Source organism: Lemur catta, chromosome 7, assembly GCF_020740605.2.
Source record: "Lemur catta isolate mLemCat1 chromosome 7, mLemCat1.pri, whole genome shotgun sequence".
Classification (NCBI taxonomy): domain Eukaryota; kingdom Metazoa; phylum Chordata; class Mammalia; order Primates; family Lemuridae; genus Lemur; species Lemur catta.
The window spans coordinates 81,687,142-81,697,993 of record NC_059134.1 but is presented as its reverse complement, the minus strand read 5'-3'; the positions used below and the strand labels follow the sequence as shown (position 1 = coordinate 81,697,993).

General features: G+C 35.3%; 1 pseudogene; it reads left to right on the top strand.

The window, feature by feature from the left end:
• Positions 1 to 5,039: 5,039 nt before the first annotated feature.
• Positions 5,040 to 5,289, top strand: LOC123642088 (annotated as a pseudogene).
• The last annotated feature ends 5,563 nt before the right edge of the window (positions 5,290 to 10,852 follow it).

Here is a 10,852-nt window from a genome sequence, read left to right as displayed (position 1 = left end):
TTCCCTAACATTAAATATTAATATATGCCCATATCACCATTCTTTATTGTGAACCTTAATTTGTATAACCATGTCATGTTATAGGACTTTAAGCTGTTTCCATTTTTTTTTGCTCTTATAAGAAAGATAGCAATAAACAACAGATAGAAATTTGGAACACAAGGTAGAAGTTAAATAATAAGAATCACAAATAGAATTTCCACACTGCAGTACACAAGGATGTGCCATCTCACAAATGTCCTGAGTTGGAGAAAGAACAGAGGGCTATGTGTTTGGAAGACATTGCGGAGGCAAAGGAACTGGAGCCAAGTTGAGGAGGATAGTTGGGATTTATTTTGTTTGAAAAGAAAGAGAAAAACATTTCACGAAAGGAGAATAGTGTAATTTCTTATTTATAAAATGATGGCTTCCTTAACAATAACACATAACCATCTAAAGCTTTTTCTTGTGAAAATTGTCATTCACCTCTGTCAGTTTGAGAAGAGATCTCTTCATATATGCCATCTCTTACCAAAATCCTAGGATTTGTTCTAATTCCTATCAGTGAGCTCATGTGTCAAGCAGAAAGCTCTCGTCATAACCTAGACCATAATTTTCTAGCAGGTGTGAGTTCTCTGGGAGCAACCAGAGATTTTATTTTCTCTTTTTGTACCCTTAATTTCACAGATAACAACATTTTTCTTTCTTAATGAGAACAGTGAAAGATCAATAGGATTCTTAATTTTGAAAGTTCTTAGTTTTCTTTTTTAATAAATCTAGCTCTGGAATAATTGAACCCATGTCTGCCACAGTGAAAACTTGACAGTTAAAAACATTTCCACTGCTCAGAGGTAAGTTGGGAAAAGTAAGACCCCTTGGTGTTTATTTGATACATGTCATGTGTGGCTACTAAGAGGCAGGTATCTCTGAATGTGACCGAGGCTATTGGGTAACACTTCATATAAAACATAAAAAGCCTTTTCCTATGAATGGTTAAACATTGAATACTACTAAGCATTAAGAAGTAATAAACTATTGATACATACAACTTGGAAGAACCTCAAAGAAATTATGCTGAATGAAAAAAGCCAATCTCAAAATGATACATTCATGATTCCATTTATGTAACATTAATGAAATAATATAATTATAGAGATAGAGAACAGATTAGTGGTTTTCAGGGGTGAGGGATGTGGGAGAAGGGATGGATGTGGATATAAAGGCAGTCTCGTGGTGATAGAACAGTTGAGTATCTTGATTGTGATGTGGTTACATATGTGGTCAAATGCTTACAGCTACAAACACACACACTTGTGAGTACATAACTAGTGACATCTGAATAAACATGATGGATTGTACCAATGTCAATTTCTCAGTTTCAATATTGTGCCATAGTTGTGTAAGATATTGCCATTGGGAGAAGCCTGGGAAGGGTTTATGAGAATTCTCTATTACTTTGCAACCTTCTGTGAATCTATAATTACTTCAAAATAAATAGTTTAAAAAAGAAAAACAAATATTTCCCAAACGGAAATATCCAGCACTGAGAACAGAGACCACCAGTGATTGCAGAGCTCTTCAGAAAGGAAATTACTTGACCGCACTCATGAGCTAATCTAGGTGGGCTCAATAATCCTGAGAAGTTAAAAAAAAAAAAAAAAAAAAGAATAGGTATCTGGAGCTTCTGAAAGAATGGTACCATTAGAACTAGACACCAAGTGTTTCTCTAAAATTATGACAATTCATGTTAGCATTTTTAAAAAGTAAGCTACAAAGTAGCTATAAAATGAATTCCTGGCTTTAACAGCAGATGGAGGTATTTAGCATATTTCTAATAGGGAATTTTGGGCTAAGCTATTTAAAAAACTACATTGGAAGTCTGTTTCTCCATAAAAGTAACAAAATAGGGTCAAATTTGGTAAACTAGGGGGAGAGGGAAAGACTTTACCTTATATTATGTGTAAGAAGTGGATCAGACAAGCAGAAACTTCTGACTAGGAAGAGTGAAAATTAGTAAATTTGAGATTCTTTTACCTGTTTTATTCATAAGAAATATATATATAGGAAAAAGTATGTGTGTGTATATTGCAAATGTATGTGTTGGTGAGATTGGAGTACTCCTCTTTATATAGAAATCCACACACACATATGGGTATATTTATAAGACTACAAATAGATATATATGAATATATAAGAGATATAAGATTTCATGTTATTACACCTACATGTCTTGTAAAATACTCATTATGGTTTAACTGGGCATGCCATAGATTTCATTATTCCAAGGTTAAACAAAAAATATACCTAATTGTTTCCCTCACTATATCATGAAAACGCAAATAATTAGGTGGTTATTGTCCTAAAACGTCAGCCACATACTATTGTAGTAATAACTGCCTGTGTTAGTTATCTATTGCTGTATAACAAGATACTGCAAACTTACCAGTTTAAAAAAGCATCCACTTATTATCTCCCAGTTCTGTAGGTCAGAAGTCCAAATGGGCTTGACTAGATTCTCTGCTTAAAACTTCATAAGGCTGAAATTAAAGTGTTGACTAGGCAGGACTCTTATCTGGAGACTCTGGGGAACAATCAACTTCCAAATTATTCCAGATTGTTGGCCAAATTCAATTCTTTCTTGTAAGACAGTCCCACCTTTCGTTGCAGTCACACAGGGCCACTCTCAGTTCCTAGAGGATACCCATGTTGCTTGGCCTGTAGCTCCTTCCATCTTCAAAGCTAGCAGTGGTGTGTCAGATCCCCCCAGTGCTTTAAATCTCTCTGACTTTTCCTACTGCCACCAGCTGGTGAAAACTCCCTGCTTTAAAAGGGACTTGTGTGAGTAAATTATGCTCACCTAGCTAATCTCCCTATCTCAACGTCAGCTGTGCCATACAACATGACATAATTCTGGGAGTGATATCTCATACTCACAGGTTCCATGGATTAGGCAGATGTCTTGGAAGGCCATTTTTAGAACTTTGCCTACCACACTTGCTGCTATCTGGTACAGGACTAGTTTAGATAATTTCTTGATTTATCTTCTAACTGTAGAATTCCTGTCATAGTCAACACTAGCACAGAAAGGAAAAAATAGAAGGTATTTATAAGGTATTTCAAAAAAAATCCAAAATCACATGCCTAACAGCCTAACAGTTTAGGACTAACAGCCCCCAAAATTAAATATCACATACTGTACCTAAGAGTAGGGGTGTGGGTTGTAACAGAGGGAAGGAAAAATTGCAAAATTTGCATGTGGTATAATGAAAATAATTATAATAGGTCTTTTTAAAAAATTTTTTCCTGTGTCTTCACATGGCACATAATAGGTCTTTCTATTTTACTGACCACCAGACATTTGAGAACTCAACAACATAACCAATGCCTATTTATATTGATTTGGATTCCATTGCAGGTGATAAAATTCCTGCGGCAAACTGGTTTAAGCATGTACCTGAAAAAAAGTCCAGGGGAAGTGGCTTAGGCACTCAACTGATAATATTAGACTCCATTTTTCTCCAACTCAGTTCTGCCTTCAGGATGCGTGAAGAAGGAACATAGTGTTAGCAGCTTTGGCCCTTAAACCTTTCTCAGGTTTCAGGTCCATAAGAACCTCCCAGAAGTATGTATTAGAAAAAGTCTCTGAATTACCAGTCACGTGCCACATAATAACATTTCAGTCAATCATGGACCATGTAGATGATGGTAGTCCCATAAGATTATAAAATCATATTTTTACTGTACCTTTTCTATGTTTAGATACACAAATACTCACCATTGTGTTACAATTGCCTACCATATTCAGCACAGTAATATGCTGCACAGGTTTGTAGCCTAAGAGCAATAGGCTACTATAGCAGATGGGTGTGTATAGTAGGCTATACTATCTAGGTTTGGGTAAGTACACTCTGATGTTCACACAATGATGAAATCACCTCATGACGAATTTCTCAGATCATCCCTGTCTTGGAGCAACGCGTGACTGTACAAACAATGCTTCATTCTGAAGGGATCACTATGACATGCTGATTGCCTTGACCCAGGTCACATGCTCCAACCCTGGAGTTGGGGGTGAAATCAGCTTCACTAGAATCACATAGATTGAGACCAAAGGAGTGGTGGTTCCCAGAAGGAAACAAGGGTCAGGTTGCCAGAGGACGGTGAAGGATGCTGAGCAGCACAAGCAGCAATGTCTACAATAGTATCTTTCCCATTCACAAGGTATTTTTGTAGATATGTTTGATACCTGTGGGTTATATACGAATATTTCAATTCACTCACTCATTAGAATGAAGCAGTTATAATGGGCTGAAAAAACCCTGGATAGCTATTTTAGCAGTACTCAAAATATGCTTTGAGGAATCTCAGTGTTCTGCTGCTAAAAATGAAGGGATGAAAGGCTGGGTCCAAATCACAGAAGAAACTGTGCATAGACTTTTTTTTTTTTTTCATGAAAACATTTTAAAAATAACTTTGGCACTTTCCAGTATTTGTTTATTCTAGAACCTAGTATAAGACAGTAAGGTGGTATCTGGTTTAGCACAAAATTGCATATATGGTTATTAATTATATAGGTTAATATTTTACTATATTCTGTGTGTTCTGTTGTATAAACAAGTTTGTGGACCATTGATGTAGTCCTGCCTCCCCTTAATTTGCAGATGAATAATTTTGCCCAAAGATATTAAATAATTTGTCCAAATCCACCCAGATGGTCAAGAATCCTGATTTTTTTAATCTGTTCTAATACTTCCCCATCCTCTATGCTTAATGTTATAATATTGTCTTAATTTTATCCTTCATTGCTGGAGAACTTGATTGTTGGAGGGAAGGTGGTGAATATGTAGAAATACAAAGACCTGACTGTAGTCACTAATACTTTATATTGAATTTTATTAGAATGTAAACTGTATTTGTGGGCTTTGCTTAAAATAATGAATTTAACATGGTTAGATGGCAAAATTTTGAAATGAGGCCTAGTTCTTTGGTCTAACATTTTATATGACGTAAACATAAAGTTGATTGAATTGTCATCGTTCGTGGGCAATAACTGAGCCAAGATGCTGTGGAATCTGTTGGCTCTTCGTCAGATTGCCCAGAGGATGACAAGCACTGCTTCATGCAGACCTTTTGAAAATAAAATTCCAGAGAAACAAAGCTGTTTCAGGAGGACAATGGAATTCCAGTGCATATGAGGGTGGGGCGCCCGATGCCCTCCTGTATAAAGCCACCATGATTCTTACAGTTGGCAGAGCACCATGTGCCGTGTATGATCTGACTGTGGCTTCATTTCCCAAAAAGCAAGGTTGACTTCGGTCATCCTAGCAATCACTTGGTTCAATTTCATTCAGCTCTCCATGGGCCAGTAACCTGATAAGTAACTGAGCTTTTCTTTGGGGATGGATATTTATTGACTAGTACTAACTGCCATCAATAAAGTAGTCTTTACTATGAAAAAACCCATAAAGTCACATTACTTTAGTGTTTTTACTTCTTTTATCTTTTAGACCATGATGATTTCTCCATTGAAGTCATCTAGAGGCAATAAGATGAAATAGTCAAGAAGAGACTATAGTCAGACTATGCAGATACACATTCTACCCTTGACAAAAATCTCTTTTTCTCTTTGTGTTTCAGTGGGTAGTTGTAGGGATTAAATGAGATAGTACTTGAAAGCAAGTGCCAGCATAATGTAGTAGTTAGGAGTACAGGCTTGGAAGCCAAAATCCCTAGGTCCAAATTCTTACTAGCTGTGTGACCTTAGTTTAGTTACTTAACCTCTCTGCTTCCATTTTTTTCATCTGTAAATTGGGAATAAGAATAACACCAACTCTGTAGGGTTGTTACAGGATTAAGTGAATCAATGGTTATAAAGCGTTTGGAAAGTTCTGTCACCAAGTCAGTGCAACAGGAATTGCTTGACATATGAGTAAGTGCTTAGAAACAGTACTGGGACATAGTGCTCAGCATGACAGTTATTTGAAGTAGTCCCAGTCACACCCTCTCACTTTGTTTAATTCCCTTCATAGCACTTGGCACTGTCTAAAATTGTCTTGTTTACTCATTTGTTACATCTTATTGTCTGTCTTTTCCTTGAGAATATAAGCTGCATGAGGACAGGGACTGTCCCAACTCTTTCACCCTGTACACTCAGACCCTGGAACAGTGTCCAACACAGACACTACAAACTCAAGAAGTATTGTTGAATGAATTAATAACTAAAACTAACAGTAGAAACATAAATCCCCCTAAGTGTAATATGTGATTGTTGTACTTTAAGTACTAATACATAATAATGCTTCAGGATGAGAAGTCTTAATTTTTTTTTAGTCTTTATCTATATTTCTAAATTAAATGCTTACAAATATCCTTGAATAGCTATGCTAATTTGGCACTTATGACATGCGTCAGAATGTGTAGTTTTGTTTGGGATTTTTAACATATCTCATAAATACCTTGAGCAAAGTGTAGCTAAAGTCTTTTTTCCATACGATGCCTTTGTGTTTCACTCCATTTACCTCAGCAGAGTTGCAATTTCTTGATGTTATTGGCCTAGCTTTTCTAGCTCTCAGGTGTTTCCTGGTATAGAGTCTGACCTTTGGGATAAAACAAAGTTTAGGATGCTTTCTTATTATTTTTTAATGCTTTTATTTTTTTTCTTCTGAAGTATGGCTAACTGATAAAGTCAACTATGAGATTACCGTGTATTTTAGCACTAGGACCTCTCAGTTCTAGGCTTTAAGGGGTTAAACCCTTAATTATTGATGATTTTACAAATAATAGCAATTTATTGGTGCAAAATCCTTTTTGATTTTCAGTAGAAAATATGTGAGCTTTTTATTGCTGTCAGTTAAAATCACATTTGAAATTAGTAGCACATATAAATTCAGCAAATTTATGAGTACCTTCTGTGTGTCAGTTCAATGCTAGGCACTTTCCATGGGTTTTCATATTTAATCTTATAAAAATTCTTTGAGGTGACTATTATTTTTACCAGTTTTTTCTTATGAGAAAAATGACATCCAGAGATTTAACTGATGTCCTAACGTCAATTGGTAACTGGAAGAGCTGTGGTTTCACTTTAGGATCCAGAAGCTAAATCTACTATGCTTTTCACTATAGCAGTGGTTTCCAAACCAGCAGCATGAGCATTTACTGGGAATTTGCTAGAAATGAGTTCTCAGGTCCTACCCAAGTGAGATGGGAGTGGGGGGCAATAATCTGTGTGCATCCTCCAGATAATGCATGTTAAAGTCTGAGACCCATTGTGCAAATCCACAAATATGCATAAGTCAGCCTTGCCAGGTGGATGACTGGGTGAGTTAAATGTAGTCTTTGTAAAATTTTCAGTTGCATCTTTTCTCCAGACATAAGGCTCTGTTGTATCTATTTTTACAGTTCTTTAATTTTTTTCAGTTTTGACTGTTTTTTTGCATAACCATATCGCCATCTTCAAGTAGCCAATATTATTTTCACTGCACTTCTGAAACTTGTTACTTCTATGGCTTGAACTATCTTTATTTGATACCTGATAATGTTAAATTTTTCTCTTTATAACCTTATTATTAGCCTTCATGCTTTGGGGTTAGGTTTTAGTGATTGTAGCCCCCTTTTTGGCTACCTCAGTAAAAATCAATAATTACATCAATGTATTCTTTATCTCTAGGAATCATGGAACTAAAATCACCTTTCATTTTATTAATTTAACAAATATTTATGAAATGACTACCATGAGTCAGGCACCATTTTAAGTGCTTACTATTGATACTAATTCCCTGCTTATTTCTTTTAAGAATAATCTTCAGTCAGCTTCTGTAGATATTCTATGGCATAATTTTCATTATCTTTGTGAATACTGTATTCTTTCTTGAACCTTTACTATATTTTTTATTGTTCCATAGGGACCTTATCTTAATTTTTAAAGGTTATACAGCCACAATTTCTGGCTTCTTTCCCTTTGTTAAAAAATAGTACTTAAGACATGTCGCTGGCCAGGACTCCATTTTGCACTTTTTTACATATTATTTTAAGTATTAAAAATTATCCATAATTTACAAATTAGGTGACTGAGAGACAGTGGAGTGGAACTAGTCCAAGGTCAAAGAACTAGTAAGTGGGAGCATCAGGATCTGAAACAGTTGTAACTTAGAGCATGACCTCTTAAACATCATACTGCCTGTTACTTTTTAAAGCATTACATTTTAATAGAATTGCCTATTACATTTAAATCATTCTTTTATTAATATATGTCCCTGTAAACTTTTTTTGATACATTTTTCTTTGACTGTTTTTCATTTCAAATCCTCAACTTAGAAACAAAACAAAAACCTCTGATGTGTAAAGTTGGGGTAGACTGAGGACCATAGCCATTGCCTGTCATAGGGAAGGAGTTTAATGAGAGATGAATAAATCAAAATAATAATTTTGGAAGTAATTTTTAGTTAGCATTTGATCATATTAGTCATTGCATAACTAAACATCTGCAGCAAATACTATACTGTTGATTAGATGGCAACATTTTAAAGTTTCTTCATCAAATTATGAAATAAGAATTTGTGAAAAAACTTGACATTATGACATATGGAAAATATTTTTCAAACCCCACTTTTTTTTCACTTTTACCTTCTAAACTTACCTCTCTCTCTTTCTTTCATCAAAAGATAACCTTTTGTTAGGCATATCCAAAGGAAAGTGCTTCCAACAATAGAATTGTTCCCCAGGAGAACTGTCCTGTGGTTACAGCATAGAATTTGAGTCAAATCCATCCACTATCTGGGTCTTCAATGGTGCTCCATGCCAAGAGCACTATTAACCACAGAGACACATTGACACAAAAGGTAGGGAGCCTGCTGAGAGGCCAGAAAGTGAAACAGGTCAAACAAAATAATTTTTGGATACTTTTCTCTTCCAAAAATCTGTTATGAAATCTAGAATCGACCTCTAGTGTATTTTATTTGTCAATTGACCCAGAGAATCAGGTCTTCATCTTCATAACATCCATAGCACAAATTATTTTATTCCCAGACTCTCCTCGCATCTTGTTCTGTTTTTCAAGGATTTGGCAGAAATTACTAAACATAGAAGCATGCACAAAAAGTTGGAGTTATGCCAAGGAATCAGACATATTTTTCAGTTGGTTTAACAAATATGGTAAGTAATCAAGAAAATAAAATAAGTATGGTGCTAAGAAGAATGAAAAAAATTAACAAATACTCTTCAGGTATCCAAATGCTTAGTTCTGATACATGCACTTAAGTTCATTAACTGAACCAAATTTCTATTTCTGCTCTCTGTTGTTCTAAAAAAACACTAAATATTAATAAAAGACTAATGCTTGCTTGAGTCACCTTTAAAACCATGAAGAATGGTGGGAAATGGTTGGCATCTGGGAAGATAAAAATCAGAATTAAAGATAATCTTAATACGGGGAAGAAATACTTAGATGCAAGCCATTTCTATTTATTAGGTAGAGCCTGGTAGTTCACTGAAAGAAAACAAACAAACAAGTGGTAAGTTGATAATGAGCGTATCTGGTAAGGTAAGTTCTGGGACATCATAGGGATAAGAGAATTTCAAGAGTCTCATAGAAAGACTAAACTTTAGAAAGCCAGTGGGCTTTTTATGCCCTTTCAACATGCCCCAACATGTGTTCAGTTATAGACCTATCAAGTAATCTTCCTGCAACACTGGCTACAATCTGAGTAGAATCCAGCTCTGGACTCAAAGTGTCAAAACCGGAGGACTAAAGGAACTGGTTTAATTGGGTTTTCAAACTCAGTTCCTCAGGACCTCAGGGTTCAGGGACACAGGGGTGAGCCTGTGGCTGGAAGGCTGAGCAAGCTTTCCCACTCCCCCACTTCAACAAGAGTAGCTCTGCTTTATGTGTTGAGCTCCTGCAAAGGCAGTGTAGTGGGATGGTTAAGGATGTAGATGCTATGGTCAGGCTGCTTCAGTCCAAATACTGGCTCACCATTTAGGAGTTACATGACCTTGGGCAAGCTATTTATCTCTCTGTATCTCAGTTTTCCATATCTGTATAATGCTCATAATAACAACACTTAACCCTTATGACTGGTGCATAATAAGCATTCAGTGAATAGCTACCTGAAACAGAGTTCTGCTAAAAGAAAAAAGTAAACCCTTAGAACCATTAATTTTAAGATTGTTGCAGTTCGCCCTCTGTATCTGCAGGTTCTGCAGCTTCAACCAACCTCTAGTTAAAAATGTAGTTATAGGCCTACAGTGATTGTGTCTGTACTGAACATGTACAGACATTTTTTCTTATCATTATTTCCTAAACAATACAGTATAATTATTTACATAGCATTTACATTGTATTATTTATATTAAGTAATCTATACATGATTTATAGTATATGGGAGGATGTACATAGGTATGCAAATAGTATGCCATCTTATATAAGGGACATGATTTTGGTATATAAAAATGGTCCTGGAACCAAACAATCTCCAGTGAATACCGAGGGATGACTGTATGCTGATTTTATTTTATATTCCTTGTTTTACTAAATGTTCATAAGGCAATTGTGTTGTGTTTGTAGATTATATTTTTGAGCTTTTTTCAGGTTTAGATTAAGAAGTAGGTGGAGAAGACACTTATAATTTGCTTTTTATTATATCTGTCACAGAAACATAGCTAGATCAAAGATGGTGATGACTTTTTCAGATTGATAATGATAATATTGATGATTATGTCTAAGCAATTTTCAGAAGAACTGGGATTATTTTATATGAAATGAGAAAAATGAGCAGTGATTTAATAGTGAACATAAATTTAAGGACATACGCAGAATATTGTAAATAATTGTTACCTTTCTCAAGTTTGGAATAAATAAGCTTTCAGTTGAAGCACA